General features: G+C 43.6%; 1 protein-coding gene across 1 annotated transcript in view; it reads right to left on the bottom strand.

The window, feature by feature from the left end:
* PDZD2 (PDZ domain containing 2) overlaps positions 1-15,390 on the bottom strand; it is a 188,574-nt gene extending 173,184 nt beyond the window's left edge. Inside the window, exons 1-2 of the mRNA XM_053932062.1 lie at positions 15,315-15,390; positions 3,541-3,616 (exon numbers count right to left, since the gene is read on the bottom strand). The gene's annotated coding sequence lies outside the window, so the exon portion shown is untranslated. The remainder of the gene's footprint in view (positions 1-3,540; positions 3,617-15,314) is intronic.
* Positions 15,391-16,350: the final 960 nt, after the last annotated feature.

The raw sequence follows: 16,350 nt of genomic DNA, 5'->3' as shown, positions 1-16,350 counted from the left end.
ATCCAGCTGAAATAGGTTTTCCATGATTACAATAAATTATAGATGTGATTTGTTAGCATATTAGTTACAGATGCATGTGTACCAGTCTGCTGGCCGAAACATTCTAAGATCAAAGGAGAAGCTGAAAGTGGACAAGATTATTTATTATCATGATGAATACCATGCTCAAGAAGTCATCATCACAGCCGTGGGCTGTACAAGTACAGAACAAACAGACACTGTCCTCAAAAACTGTGTGCTGAAGCAGAGATCATGAAACAGATCCAGGGACAAGTCAAGGATGGATTAATGCATCAACACCTTACTTTTTAATTTAACTGTATTAAAAAAGTATACTTAAATCACTTTCTCTGCCTCTGTCATCGTGTAACCATTATGTAAGGCAGTATAATTAAAAATAAACTTTTCACTCCCCAGCAGCAGTTATGCAATAACTTTTAATTAACTATGATCCTTCATGATCAAGAGAACATTTAAGGAGTTTAAGTTATAACTCAATGCCCTTCTTCATAGCTTCACAAATTCTCTAATATAAAGTATCTGCATTTTTCCTCTCATCTCTCCAGTACAAAGACGGTTTGTCAGGTTTTATTTGGTTTTATCTGCTTGCAAGATGCTGTCTCAGGGTCCTAAAAATGCAGGGACATATTTTGTGCAACCTGTCAGCAACTGTCTTCAGATGCAAGGCTACAGGGAGTTGATGAGCTCTTTTCTTATCAGAATGAGTCACAAGAATGGATTATCCACTCTTAATACTCCCTACACTGGCAAATTTCTTTATTTGTTTTGTACAATAAAAATAAAATAAAAGTTAAAATTGGCCTGATGTAACCATATAAGAACAATTTTCTCTTTGAATGCTCTGGCAGAAGAGAACATCACTCTGCCATTTTAGAGAGCCACAGAGTTTCCAGCACCTGTTCCATTCTTCTCCAAAAGCATCCCCCTGCTTCCAGGACCCATTCTGGCACTATGGATGGTTTCCCCCATTACTCTGGGTTTTTGTCATATCCTGTTCCCCCACAAGATATTCTGTAGTTTTGGGGATTCATTAGGACTATTTTGAAAAGTCATCTTCTGTCCACAAACTTAACAAACAAGAAATCATTTAACCTGTTTTCTTCACAAAACCATAAAAGCCTTTTTCACCATAAAAGTCTTACTAATCTGCATTTGCTTGAAATGCAAATATTTTTCACAAAATTGTTCTGCTAATTTTCATGAAAGCCAGCATCTTACAGGATCACAACCCCCTCACTGAAACTCTCTTTCAGTTAAATCTCAAAATAACAAAACCTGAGCTTGGGTAACCTTCCTTCCATTTTGAATGGGGATTTAGGAAGAGAAGTGTGAGCTCTGCTGCTGTTTGCTAATCCAAACAGAGAGAAAAACTAATCCAAACTGCCTGAGAGCTCATCCCTGAAAATAATGTGATTTTCCTACAGGATTTTTAAAAATGCATCTCTTCCTAGATTTGAGGTTAAAGAGGAAAAAAGTAGAGAAAAAAGAGGTCTTCATACTTCTAACATATGGTCCATGGCCAACTTTTAGTGCAAAGCTGCCCCATCAGGCAGCAAGCTGATGGACAGAATGGAAACCAGGGCTTCTTCTTTATGGTTATTTCCTTACTTATTGGATTTGGATTTTTAGCTTCACTCTGAAATGCTGCCATGCTACACTGAGTACATTGTAGCTGGCATCCCTTTAAAGGTCCCAGCAGATCTCAGTCAGCAAACTAGATTAGTTACACCACACAGGAAGGAGGGTTTGTGTGTTTTGGGGAGAGAGGGGGAAGCAGGAAGACACCCCGTTGTGCTGGTGAAAGGGGCACTGGTGGAGGGAGAGGGAGGGGAGGGAAACAAGCCTGCTCTGAAATTCAACTTTTATCTCAGACAGCGTGCTCCACTTAACTGCACAAGGCCATTACGCACGGATACAGCTTGAACGTCCTGGGAGATCCTGGCAGACTGCACTGCATGTGAACAGCCTCGCTGCCAGAGCAGAAGTTGGTGTCTTGTCATGCCACATCAAATCCAGGTTAGTGAGCGCTGTCAAGGCCGTGGAGCAGCACAATCAGTGTCTGCATCAGTGCAGGCAGCGTCCTACGGGTGACATGTGAAGGCAGCGGTGGGGGAGCACCTGAGCAGGCTCAGAGGGCAGCAGCACCGCTGGGTAACAACCCTGTGCTCCATAAAACATCCTGCCCCTCAAGGTTTCATCTTCTACTCACAAGAAGGAGGCTTCACCCACTGCCACATGCCTGTGCCATACCTAATTTGCCAGTTGCTTTGAAGGGGGTTCAGGGCCAAGAGCTTCCTGTAAATTACTCCTTTCTCTGCAAAACCCGCTTAATGGAATTAATTAAATGAAGGAACTGTTTGGCCCATGGAGTATGTGAAGTGCAGAATTAGATTTTATCTCAATCCATTACAGAAAGTTCCAAAATGGAGACAAATTTTCAGTCATAGGTTGATAAAAGTTATTATAAAATAGACAATGCAAAAGTATGAAAGGATTTTTTCCTTCTACTAACCATTTTGAAATACATGGTTTATTCAAAGCATGTACATAATTAAAGAATTATAGGTGACAGCTACAGAGGAACTGAATAAGGAGAAAACTTTAATTATTTTAAAATTCTCTTTCCCAGTTTTTCACATAGACAAGAAAAAGCATTAAAGCAGAATCATAAAGATTACGCTGCAAAGAGAAACAAAAAAGTCCCTCACATGCTACCTAAGACACCAAAGAAAGTTAAACATATTTGACAATCTTCCATTCATTAAAATATACATTTGGCTAATCCCCTTGGGCTTAAGAATTTCCAAAATTTAGCCTAATGTGTCCTGGGCTGCATCCAGAGCCCTGTGGGCAGCAGGGGAGGGAGGGCATTCTGCCCCTCTGCTCTGCTCTGCTGAGACCCACCTGGAGCACTGCATCCAGCTCTGGGCTCCCAGCAGAGGAGGGACAGGGACCTGCTGGAGCCAGTGCAGAGGAGGCCACCAAGATGATCAGAAGGCTGGAGCACCTCTGCTGTGAGAAAAGGCTGAGAGAAATGGGGTTTATCAGCCTGGAAAGGAGAACGTTTCAGGGTGACCTAATTGTGGCCTTCCAGTACCTGAAGGGAGCCTGCAAGAAAGATGGAAGGGGGACTATTTACAGCAGCCTGGAATGACAGGACAAGTGGAAATGGGTTCAAACTGAAATAGAAGATTTTGTTTAAATTAGGTATTAGGAAAAAATAGCACAGTGAATGCCACAGAAATTGTGGGTTCCCCATCCCTGGAAGTGTCCAAGAGCAGGTTGGAAGGGGCTTTGAGCAAGTGGTCTTGGTAAAGGTGTCCCTGACTATGGCAGAGGGGTTGAAATCAGATGATCTTTAAGGTACATTCCAACTCAAGCCAATCTAGGATCCTATGATCTTTAACCTAAAGTTAAGGTACTATCTTTTCCCCTCTATCCTGTCACTTTTTAAAAAATATTTCAGCACTTTTTCCACTAACAAAAGAAGAGAAAGTTACTTTATTGTTTTGGACCTACCCCTTGGAAACGTTGCTTCCTCAGCAGTCAGATTTTGCTTAGGGCACGACTCCCTTCCCAGTCAAAGGACTGTACCCTGCATAGGAGGAGATAAAGGAACAGCAAAACAATTGCATGAAGTATTATGTATATCTGGGAATTACACCACTTTATCAATACAAAAAAAAGCATGTAAAAGGATGAAAACTTATTAGGTCACGTTCTGGTCACAAACCACTAGTTCCCTTTCCACTGTGATCCTCCTATCTTTGCTTGCATCACCTCTGACAACGCTCCTGATGCCCTCACTGACCATCACTCAAGCGCTGTGTGACAATACTTGTTGCATGCCTGTCACCTCTGGCTTGCACCTTACCTCCCCAGGAAGAGATATTTGCAGTGCATAAAGATGGTCTTTCAGAACCATAGGATTATTTTAACATGACATGCACACAGAGTGCCATCTTGGGGCGACCTGCCACGAAGTTTTCCAGACATTTTGTCACTGTAGGAACTACAGACTGGATTAATTTCAGTTTAGTTCTGCTGCCTGTATTATATGTCTGAGTGCATGTCTGAGCTGCTCGAAAAGAAAGGTGGCTTTCTGAAGGAACAATCGATTGGGTTTTTCTATTCATCAGTGTGAAGGCTACCTGAGCTGCCCAAAGCACAGCCAGTTTTTATGCCCTGAATGCAGGTACAAAAGCTCTGACAGCATTTATTTTTGGTCAGACAACCACACATATATACACACCTGTATACTGATTAAATTAATAAAACCCCAGAAAACACAGCCTGCAAGAAATCAAGCCTCTGCTTTTAAGAAGTCGGCTATTGCACAGGATGAAAAAAAAGTATGAACAGCTGATTCTTGGAGAAATTACTAAAAATTAAAGCACTAACAACTTGCAGAAAAGCTGAGCTGCTCCTACTATTCTCTTCTGCTGTGGAGGCAGTGCAGAGCACCTGGTCTCAGGGCTTGGCTCTGCTCAAGTCCATGCACTATCAGTCCAAAATCAATGACACATCTTACCTCTGATGTTCAGCCTTGGCCTCATGCAACTCTCAAAACTGTCCAACAAACACACAAACCCTGATAATCCCTCAGGTGGAGCAATGTGGTGGTACAGGGGGGTTTCCAAGACCTGTACCTAGACCACAGGAAAGCAATGATCCAAAAATGACCACACAACATCAGTATCACACAGAGTTGTTAGACAGCACAGAATAAATGCTCTGAGGAGATGAAGAACTGCATTGTAGTAACACTTCTATCCTTCTTACCATAACTTAACACCAACAGAAAAAAATACCAGCCCTTTCTATAAATATACTTAAAGTATTACTACCATGTGTGTGGAGAAGGGTTTTTGCACTTTCTTTCATTGCAGAGCTTAAATGCTGGCATGATCTCAAGTGGAAAATGAAGCCAGGGGTCTGCTGGAGAGTCTGTGTGTGTACCACAAACCACCAGGCGCCCTGGTACACCCCATCCCTGCCAGCAGCTGAGGGCCAGAACCAAAATAACCCATGGGAAAACTTCCAGAGCCACTACCTACCCACTTTAACAAATACAACTCACACTAATTTTCAGACGTTCCCTGTTTTAGTCACTGAATAACAAATATGCATGAGAAAACCAGCAGTGGAATTTAGAAGAAAGAGTGTTTAAAATTAGCCCCTGTGAAGATGTATGAGGAGACAAAGGACAGGCAAAAAGAGAGATTACAAAATAAGAATACATCATCTGTAGAACAGATAAAAAAGCATTTTCTGCTTTAATACACAGGGATGGTATCTCCTGCACAGCAGAACCTGCACATAGCTGTCTATACAGAGAGCCTGAACAGCAAAGCACTTATATGGGAAATGCCCTAGGTTGGAACAAGCTGGTTTCTACCTGCCAAACATGAGGCAGACCCAGAAGTCTATCTTTCTATGCCATTTCCTACAGGGTTGAGTGCTTGGACCTAAAGAAGTATTTAGGAGAAGGAGGGATGGGCTATGAACAGTCTCTGCAGTGTGGCCACAAACCAAGCAACAGTGTGCAGAAGGCTGAGACCACGAGTGCTATCAGAAGGGCAGCTACAAGGAGTCCCCCATCGGGGTGACCTCCTGCCCATGATTGAACCTACCAGCCATGAAAAAGCCGTAAGTATGGCAAAGGAAACACAAAGTGGTGCCTCCTGTGCTGAAGGGTCAGCAAGGGTCAGCCAAAGGCTGCCACAGCACCAAGCCAGATTTTCATTGAAGATCCTCTGATACCCCAAAGCATGTCTACACAAGTGGATTCACCCAGGTAAAAGTAAATATGGATGCAAGCAGAAATTACTCTTCTTGGTTAATGGGACATGGGATGAAATAAAATCAATTTATAATAAAAGCTCCAAAAAGTAAACTGTCAGGGAATTCATAATGAACAGCATCTCATGAGGACAGGTCCTTAGTTTCCTCCTACACCACCTGAGATCCTTCACCTAGGCAGGAAACCACCAAATACCAACAAAAATCATGAAAACAAATGGTCTCATGCTTTTCCTGTAGGCCTGTGCAGTAACAAGTGGGGCCAGTGCCAAGCAGAGAGAATGGATACTGGCAGCCATGTGGTAAATCACTCCTGACCTGGACACCAGCTTTTTGGAGAGAAGTTTCTGCAGCCTGCAAGGAGAAAGTCAAGCCCCAGGCTTGCGTCATCCCACCCCTGAGTCATCCCACCATGCAGATCCTCTCCCCTACCATCACTCCTCGGCCTGGCTCACATAATTACTACTGCAGAGCTGCAATCATCCGTGTGCAGTTGGAGCAAAGCCGGCATCCCCACCCACACACACAGAAGAGAGCCACACTCGCCCCAAATTCAGCACCTCAACATGAAATGGAGACCCCAGGATAAAAAAGGGGAGGCAGGGAGGGCTCCCCTTAGGCTCCTCAAGGGATTCAGGCAGGGGATGCTGCCTGAGATACAGGATGCCCTACATAAAGGGGACAGGAGAGGGGACAGAGCAGCAGTGGGGGATGGATAATCTGCCTAGCTCATGTCTGTGACCAGGTTATGTCAGGTGCTATTAAGGCACAAAGTGTAAGCACACGTGCCTGAAACCCCACTGCTCCAGCAGACTGCTCCAGCAGCCTTGAAGTGAAACCTCCTTTAAAAAAAATAAAAAAATAAATTAAAAAAAAAAAAATTAAAAAAAAAAAAAAACCAAGAAAACACCAACAACAAACAGAAAACAACAGCACGCCATATGCAGCAGTTAAGACAGAAAAACATGCACCCAAATGTGCCCAGGGGAGCAAACCAAGGAGACATACACCTCCAAAGCCACCCTCCTCCCCGGGCTGAGTGTTGCTGCTGCCATTTCATCTGCTCAGCTCCACCGCCCATCCACGTCCCCCGAAGGCAGAGCTGCAGCCGCCGGAGAGCTCTGCCGTGCCTTCAAAGAGCCTAAACTGGGTCAGCAGAATGGAGAGAAAAAACCTGATTAAAGTATGAAGAAAGCTAGTAGACCTGCTGGCTGAGAGACAGCAGAAGACAGGGAAAGGCACTCACAGGCTCTGCATCTCCTTGGAGGCACAGAAAGACAAGGGCTGCTGGTCCCCCATTCCACAGCTGCAGGGAAGGAAATGTGTTTCTCAAATCTGTAATGGGATGCAGGCAACAGAAACACATTTGGGGATGGGGGAGTATAAGTAGATAAGTGTGTCCCTCTGTCCTCCATGCAGCATTCTGCCTAGGGCCACCCTCACCCACATTTCCAGTCAATTTATTCTGACTTAAACCAAGTGATACAATTTAAATCCATGCAAATCTAAAATCTTTCATGGCCCTTATGGCTACAATTTGCACAATCCTTTATTGTGCCTGAATAAACACAGAGATGTTGGAGGAAGAGCCCCAACAGCTGCCAAACTCAAGCAGCATCTTTTGGATGCAATTAAAAATGCTAAACAGGATAAACAGGAGGCCATGAGGAGGAAGCTTTGTTTCTTTGACAGAGACTTCTGACCTTAAAATAAAACAAGCCAAAACCACTTCTGCATCTGCAGGTGAAGTGCAGCAAAAGATTTTGGGGGCTGCCAAGTTCCAGGAGGGAGGTGGAACCTTAAGAAGCACATGACTGCTGGAACTATAATTTGGGTGACATTTGGAAAGACAGATTTGCAAACCACAGAACTTGGAGCAGCTGAGAGCTCTTGCAGTGACCAAGGCTTTGCTGATGTCCAAACCAGGTGCTGGTGGATAATAGAGATGTTGTTATCCCCTGGTACCACCAAAACCTCCAGAACGATACACCCCATCTCCCTGAAACCTAGTATAAATCTAACTTCACTCTGGAAAACACCTTCTCCAAGCCACATCACTGAAAAGACAAAGAGGTTTTTCTCCACAGGTCCTAGGAAACCAGCTCCAGATCCCTCTGTGGAGCTGCACACCCACCACCTCTGTGGTCTGTGGGCCCACACAAAGCCATCACACCCTTGTCCTGACCACTGGCTCCAGGGTGGGCTGTGTATTTGCTTAAAGACATCCAATGAAAATATCAGCTTAAGAAATCACAGCAGCACGGCATGGGTGGGGAGAACATTCCCTGCTCAAAAGAATCTGAGCTCTGCAATTGCACATATAGTATCTAGATGTTGTTGTAAAGACTTCTGTCTACAGAAGGAATAGGACATTTGATCTAGTACGCAAATCAGAAAAATCAGAAATCTCTCCTGTCAGCCACAGAAAAGGCTAACAATAATTCATTTTAACAAAAAAGGAAATCAAAGAAAAATGCTTTGTTAGTTTGACATTTTGATATGTTGGTTCAGGATTCTTCTTTAATGTAATATGTAACAAACAGCACAGTTCATCTATAAATGCCAGTCACACTTGCAAATTGTTGAATATAGCAGGTCCTATTAATATTCACTTAGACTTTTCAAATTAATTCATTTTCACTGCCTCTATATCACTTTTACTGCCTCTACCCAGCAGTTGTAGGTCAAGTGGAGCTCTCAGAAATGCTACACAGAGTTTCCAAAGATAAAGTTTCAAATTTGTGACCACATTTCCATCTATTTCTTCATGTTACCCACCACATAGCTTAATGTCAAACGCAACTTATTTGACTATTACATACTTGCTGTGAATTACTTCTGAAAATTGTACAGTCAGGAGCCAGAATGAGTGCTTTTACCCTAAATCAACTGTCTGTGCAAGTTCACTCTCATACATTGTGGTTTAATTTCACTTACTATTTCCTTATGGGCATTTGGTGGAGTGGATGAAGTATATTATACTCCAGAAAACACAGGCTTGCAATCCACAGATTTCAGTGTTATGTTGCAAGAGGTATTTATTGCAGTGGAAAACTGCTGGCAAATTTAACATGTATTGCTCAAGTTCAGTCTGTATTCCCTTTGCAGTGCAGAAGACACAGGGGGACTCACATCTTCTAAATTTAAGTAGGGTAGGGCAAATTTCTTGCAAGATAAAATCCCCTCTAAAATGCAGAAAATGTTTAACTCTGTGACTTATCTGTTCCAGGGTCAAGTAGAAAAGTAAATTTGCCTGTTGTTACATCACTTTGATTAAGGATTCTCTTTAAAGTACATTTTTAGGCAATATTGAGGCAGTTCTTTTAAAAGCTATTTCCCTAGAGTAAAGTCCTTGATGGTAACAACCTTTGTTTGAGCCTGACACAGTATTTTGCTGTCTTTGGAGGAAAAGCAGTGGTCTCTCAAGTCCTGAGCATGGCTGGGCAGTAGAGACTCTTGGATACAGACTTGTAAATCCATGGCTTTTCTAGGTATAGCTTTTGTACTATTTTGTACTATTTACATTGGCTGCTCTATCTAGAGAAGAGCTATATTTTGCTAGAAGGGGCAACAGTTACCAAATGTGATGACACTCCAGATGGTAAAGCTGTGACCTGGATCCAGGTGATAAAGTTGTATCATCCTTGTTACATCCAGTCCATTGAGAACAGGAACAGCCAAAATTATGTTTTTGTTTTTGTTTTTTTCCCACCAAGTGTCTGCAGAGTGCCATGCTGAGAGTTGCATCTACTGGAATCCTATGGCACTGCCATATCTCCTGAAACAGCGCTCACAGGACTGAGCTGCTTTTACCCATGAGGGAACTGCCAGAGGAATGCCTTTTCCTTACACACTTCAACACAAGGACTCCCATCCTCACGACCTCTCATCCCAAAAAAATCCAATCCCCAAAACTCCCATCCCCATGTACAGTGTCTCTTGGTTCAGTGCTGTTTGCACGGAAGCAGCACCAAGGACAAGATCTTAAAGCCAGGGCCACCCACATCTCTGTGTCTGCCTGTCTCCTGGACATCTCTCAACCATGCAGGTGTTGCATCATATTAGGAAAGCAGGTCCTGGCCATGCCTGCAGATGATATACCTGCAGGTGGGACCAGCTGGTCCCAAAGGTGGCCTTGGGTCTTCCCTTAATTACATGTGGAATAAGCACAGGGAGTAGAAGAAAACTTTTCAAGCTAAATACAGCTCTCGAGTCTTCCTTAGTCTTGTTTTCACACATGCCAATAAATTTGTTAAATCACTCAGATACTTTTGAAAATTTTAGTCACTATTGGAATAATCCCCAAAAAAATCCCAAAAGAATCTCAAAAAAGACACTGCCACTCACTCAAAGGACTGCAGTGAGAACTACAAACCTCTGAAACCTGTCTACAAAAGCCACTCCGGAGCAGGAGGTAAGGAACCACCACAGCCAGCAACAGACTGACATGCAGCAGGGTCCCATCTGGCAACATGAATTTTATTTCTGATTACAAAAAATACAGCCCAGAGGCGCTGCAGCTGGACGAGGATCTAGCAGCTCAGACTGTGAACCCCCCCCCCTCCCCACTAACATGACAGCTCTCAGCTCCTGGGATAGAGGTCTGAAGCAGGTACCCTGCCTGTAATGAACAGTTTCCACGTGTTCCCCAGAGACGCTGGCAGGGCCTTCTTAGTTCCCATGGCAACACCAAAAAAGCTACTAACTCTACCTAAGTACCGATATTGAAATGCTAATTAGCTAATTGCTCTGTTTGTTTTCTCTAAACTACCTGGAGATAACTGGCCTCCCACCCCCCACACTGCCATTCTGGGACTAACATGCAAATAAAAAACCCCTTAGGGAGTATTTTTAGGAGATAAAGACACCCTTAAATCAAAAAACTAAACACAGTAGAGGAGTCTAGACAAATGCCCTAGCTGCAGAAGAGGGAAACACATCCCCTGATTGACTTTTACCCGTCACCATCACCTCAAAAAGAATAGACCAGGTTAGGCTGTGAGAAGCAGGGAGGCAGAAAAGGAGAGAGAGAGCCGAGATGCTGCCACCAGGGAAGGAGCGGGGACACCTCTGCACGCCACGCCTTTTCACCCTTTGGCCACCGGTGTGCCACAAGGAAAGAAGAAGGGACAGCTGCTGCCCTGGACTTCAGTGACAGACTCTGCAAGCCTCCTTCCTTTCGGCTGCCTGGGAAAGCTACGACCGCGGGGGCGAGCTCCATGTCAAGCCCCCTGCCCAGCTGATCTTTTTAATAAAGAGCTGAACATTAATAAAGGCATTAGCCCTGTTCATTTCACTGCCCTGGTCCCGGCAACACCACAAAACAGAGAACAGAACACTGAGGTGAATTTAGAGGGGATTAAAGCACAAGACACAACTTTACATGAGCCTGACCACTCTCAGATCTTCACTTGTATCATGAAATCAGGAGGGGGGGGGGAATCCTTCCCTGACATGCAGTATGAGTACAAGCAAGTTATTATTTGAAAGGCTGTACAAAGGTTAAGTCTTTAATCCCCTTAATCCAGACGACAAACAAACAAAACCCCAAGAATGGGATCCTGGAGCACAGCCGAGCGCTGCCAGGTCTCTTGTGGAGGCTCTCTATTCACATTGCTGCAGCCAGTTATGAGCCTCCAGCTAAAAAGTTGTTACAACGAAAATAGATGCAGGCATGGGTTTATTTCCAGTTATTTAAAGCTTATCATGGGCAATTTGGCAGCCTGGGCTTATATTTCAGTGAGCAGGGTTTAATCCTCAGGTCAGTGGTACCAGGGTTACTGGATTTCCAGGTCTGGCTGCCATTGCCCTCCTACTGACTCTTGAGTGCAGTGACTCCTCCTGCTTGTTATTCATGCACAGGGCAAATGCAGATTCTGCTGAATGAAATCAAGAGTGGTGAAGGTAGGGGAAGGATCAGATAGCGACACAGAGCAGCATCAGAAGATGAACTGCAAAGTGTTTGGGGCCAAGGAGAGGTCCTCTTTTGGTGCACCTTATGGAAAAAAATCGGGTCAATACGATGCATGCCAACATTTGTACCAATCCCAAACCATAACACTGTGGTAAGCAGACAGCAGTGCAGGCACTCAAAGGGTTAAACGGATTTAGGTCCTGACCTGGGTTTATAAAATACTGGGGAATTCTTCCACTTATTTCAGCAGGAATTGGGTCAGCTGCAACCATGCATCCTAAATGAACTGCAGGAACAGTATTGCTAATTTCAGTAGTAGCATTCATGCAATTCAAAGTGTGATTATTTACCTTGCTGACTCAAGTCTACAGGAAAGATCTAAGCCAGTGAAATAAGCAGCACATTTAAAATGACACTGTTCTTTCTGCCATACAGCCCATCACAAGCTGATGAGCTACCAAAGATGAGGTGTAGGAGACTGTGATTGAAAACCACATTTCCTCTCAAAAGTTCTTCTCGTCTTTTCTGTATCTGTCTTACCAAGTATGAGCCATTCAGTGCAAAGTCTGTCAATTTAAAGAAAAGAATTGGTGGACATGATCTAAAAGGTTGCAACTTCAGCAGTACTTAGATAAGCCAGAAGAGTTAACAGCATTGGTACAGCCCAACCCTTGACAAGAATTTCTAAGTATCTTTTTGGAAATGAAAAGTCCCCTTTCTCCTCATTTTGGAGACTCTCCGGGTTGCTGCAACAGCTCCCTAGACCGCTCCCCACATTACTACAATTTGAATTGGACCCAGTCTCTCACTCTGAGCAGAGATCAGACCAGTCACACTGGCAGAGCAGCAGAGCACATGAAGGCTGGAGGGCTGCGAGATGTTCTCTGGTTGTTGAGCAGTCGCTCTGGTGAGCATCAAGCACACCAGACCCACGTCATCCCTGCAGTCCTGCTCACTGTGTCCCCACCGCAGCCAGAGCTGCAGGTCACACACAGAAAAGAAAATGCAAAAGGCAATTGCACGATACAGATAGAAATTATGCAGTTCAGCCTCCAAATGTCAGCACACAGGGCTAGAAAAAGAACACAAAGGCTCCTATCTGAGCTGATGAGACCAGCACTAACCAAATCCAAAGGCATGTGCAATGGCACAGGCAGCTCCTGCTCTGTACAACTCTCTGTCTCTGGTCTCAGCAAATTCTACTAAAGCGTGTTATCCATTTGAGATTATATGTGCAGTGAGAGGAAAAACTAGATGGGAGGAGGTAAAGAAAAATACACTCAGTGCAGATCCCACTTTGTACCTGGGCTCTGAATTACTGTTAGAACAAGGCTCTCTCAGCCATGAGGACGGCAAGTGTCTGATCTCATTTTGTAAAACTGCAAAGGTCACTGCGGAATTACAGCTCAGTTCTGGTTTCATTTGGAAAGAAAAAAGTTCCATGGTTCATTTAGATCATTTGGGAGCAGTCAGTCTTCTCCCAGCTCCCAGCACAGAACTCCCATCTGCCCAGTCTTTCATTCCACTTTCACAGAGCCCAACAGCTGTGTTTCAAGATGTATTATAAAATCAAAAGGAAAGGGACAATGACTGTAAAGCCCAGAATGGGTGAAAAGGACTATGAAGGGCAATAAAACCCCTTATTTACATGAAGACTGTTGGTGCCATACACTATCAGGCTGCCAGGCCCCCCGCCTGCCTGAGTGCTGACTGCCTTTCTATCCCTGACAGTTCACAAGGTCGTAGTCCCTGCTGACATATCATTCCACTTACCAGCCTGGTTTTCCTTAGCCCCACCAATTCCAGGTCTGATCTCACAGCCAGTAGCACAAGAATATGACAATTAAAGATTAATGTTGTAAGTGCATGGGAAGTCGAAAAATCCAAATTTTTTAAATGTCATGCCAGACCTATTCACTTTTAAACCTTACCCTTGTGCTTCAAGACACCAGGCCAGGAGTGTCACTTTTCCCCAGCAGACTGCAAATGCATTCTTCCTTTCAGCTGCCAACCAGTTTTGTGGGCTAATATATTTTTCTTTATTTAATTATTCACTGCAACACATGAAACATGAAGTAGCTTCTTTCCATGAAGAAATGAGTGCTGTTTCCCAATGACAATATGTTAAGTATCCTTAATAACAGGAATAAGGAAATGAGTTTACTAGAACAAAGGGGGAAAGGGCAGGGAAAATGAGAGAAACTCAGAGCCACTAGAATTTACTAAAACAAAAAACCCAGCAAGACTTCATTTCTAAGAAAATGGTCACAATTAGCTGATTTGGGAAATAAAAAAGAAACAGACTTTTAAAGTGCAAAAAATGTTTTCTGATATGACTTCTGGGCTACAATTCTTCTCTTTCTCAACACTGGTGGTGATGGGTCAGTGAGAAAGAAGCCACAGATGCGATGTTACAGTATGTAACAGTTGTGTTTCCTTAATGGTGCTAAACCCCTGATAGCTGTGAGAAATGTATGTTCTTCCAAAGAACAGAAAGTTAAAGGCTAAAGTCATCAACAAAAGCCTATCCAAGCCACAGTTTTTCCTCTGAAAGCAGTACTGCAAACACAACTTCCAGTGTATGCTCTACTCATTTAATGTCTTTTACAACAGCAGCAGCAAGAGATAGTCTCATCAGGTTACAGAGCATCGTGACCTCCTGAGAGCACTCCACACCACTGCACTGCCAGCTCACCATTGATCCAGGATGGGACAAACCTGGTGACCTTGCCACTTCTGCAGGCTCTGATGAAACTCTTAACTCTGCCCTTGAAAGCCTGGGTAGGATTGTGTGGGCGAAAGGATTTTTCCTGATTCTGGTGTTTATTTGTTGGGTCGCAGAGGTAAAATTATCTCTGTTTGATTACTTAAAGCTGTTGGCTGTAGAGATAATCTGTGCATTAGCAGCTGTACGGTGGGTGGTTTGCAGTTCTGAATCTGTAGCTGGAAGCAAAGAAGTCATTTTGCACAGCACTTTAAAACTGAAAATAGGACAAAAAGTCCCCCACGGCACCATGCAGAAGTTGCTTTCTGCAAGGAGAAACCCTCTCATTTTCTGGAGATGAGGAGGGTGAGTGTCCAGCCATGTCCTCCTGAACTCTCCCACCTCCCATGGCAGCACCCATGGAGAAAGAACACCTCGAGCAAACACCCAGTGGAGCTTTAACTCCTGCATTGCAACATCTGTCTCTTTATGCTTTCACAAAAGGAGACTGATTACCAGCAGCACAGCTTAAAACAGCCCTTCTCAGCAATTTTGTTTAAGAGCCATAAACTTGCTATCACAAATCTAAATCCCATTACCCTTGGGAGGAAGTGGGGCTCAAACCTACCTACCAGAGAAGCACAGCTTCTCTGGGAAAGGTGGAACAATGCTCTTGTGCACTGTGGATAAATATTTAGAGTGCAAACACTGCTGGAAACAAATATCTAAACTCTTCATCTGCTAATTCACCAAGCAGCTACTCCTTGCCCACTTATGTCTGTAGGAGAACCATAGCAAGATGCACCTTCCCAAGGCAGCATAACTTTGTTTAGCACATTCTTCTCTGAGGATTTGCAATTTTTCTCCTCTTACCTTCACTTTGTCTGCAGCTGCTTAGCTTTAGTCCTGCCAAGGAGGAGTAGGGGCAGTTCTCAGCAGATTTCAGGCTGGAAGATTTATAAAGAACAGACATCAAAACCAAAGAGCAGAAAACTGATAGAAGATAGCAAGGGACATGAAACTTCCCAGAGACAGAAATGACAAGAAGCAGAGATGCATACTTGCTTTACTAAAAATCTGCATATGAAAGCAGAGGGGAGCATCTTCACACACAACAGATCTGCCCTGTGCTATCTCTTCACTTTGGCATGGCATGAGACAAAGCAGAGACACACAGCTCATGTTAAAGTTTAAAGTATCACCTATAGGAGGTTTTTGGTTGTTTGGCATTTTTTTGGGTGGGAGGAGGTAGCAGTTTTGTCAGCACTCTCTATGCAAGTGCCTTACTGTGGTACCCAGACACATGCAACCTTCACACAGCCACAACTGCACCAAAGATCTGTAGGCACAACTGATAATATCTGGAACACATTAAAAAATTAGAATATATAGTTCCCTGAGCAGCTGTACTACTTTTCTCACAGTCTTTACTAATTAACATACATTGAGGAGCTATCAACAATCACAGGCCCAAGGTCATGTTTAGCTTCCTCTCTAAACAAGGCACAGAAAAATATCTTCAGCATTGGCAATGCTGCAATCTCACATGTCACAGAAATAAAACTTTTTTCCTCTATCTTTTTTTTTTTTTTAATTTTAAATCACATAAATTAATCAAATATGGCATATTCGTGGATTGGTCCAATACCTCACTTTTTCCAACCTCACCTATTAAAATCCTATCTGACTTTGGGAGCAAAAATGGAGTAAATTAATCCCTGTGTCTTTTATAATGCAAATTATCACACTGAAAAATGCACCTCAAGGAAGGCAGCCAACAGACAGCTCATTTTTGTGAAAGGGGTGGGAATGGAGGACAGGGAAGCAGCCAGAGCAAGAAACTGCTCAGGTTTGCAGATCCCAAAGGCAAGCATTAAAACCCATTTTGAGGCACTCCCAACATTTCCAC

The sequence above is a fragment of the Vidua chalybeata genome, chromosome Z (genome assembly GCF_026979565.1).
Source record: "Vidua chalybeata isolate OUT-0048 chromosome Z, bVidCha1 merged haplotype, whole genome shotgun sequence".
Lineage (NCBI taxonomy): Eukaryota > Metazoa > Chordata > Aves > Passeriformes > Viduidae > Vidua > Vidua chalybeata.
The sequence above is the reverse complement of the archived record's forward strand: the minus strand, read 5'-3'. Positions and strand labels throughout refer to the sequence as shown.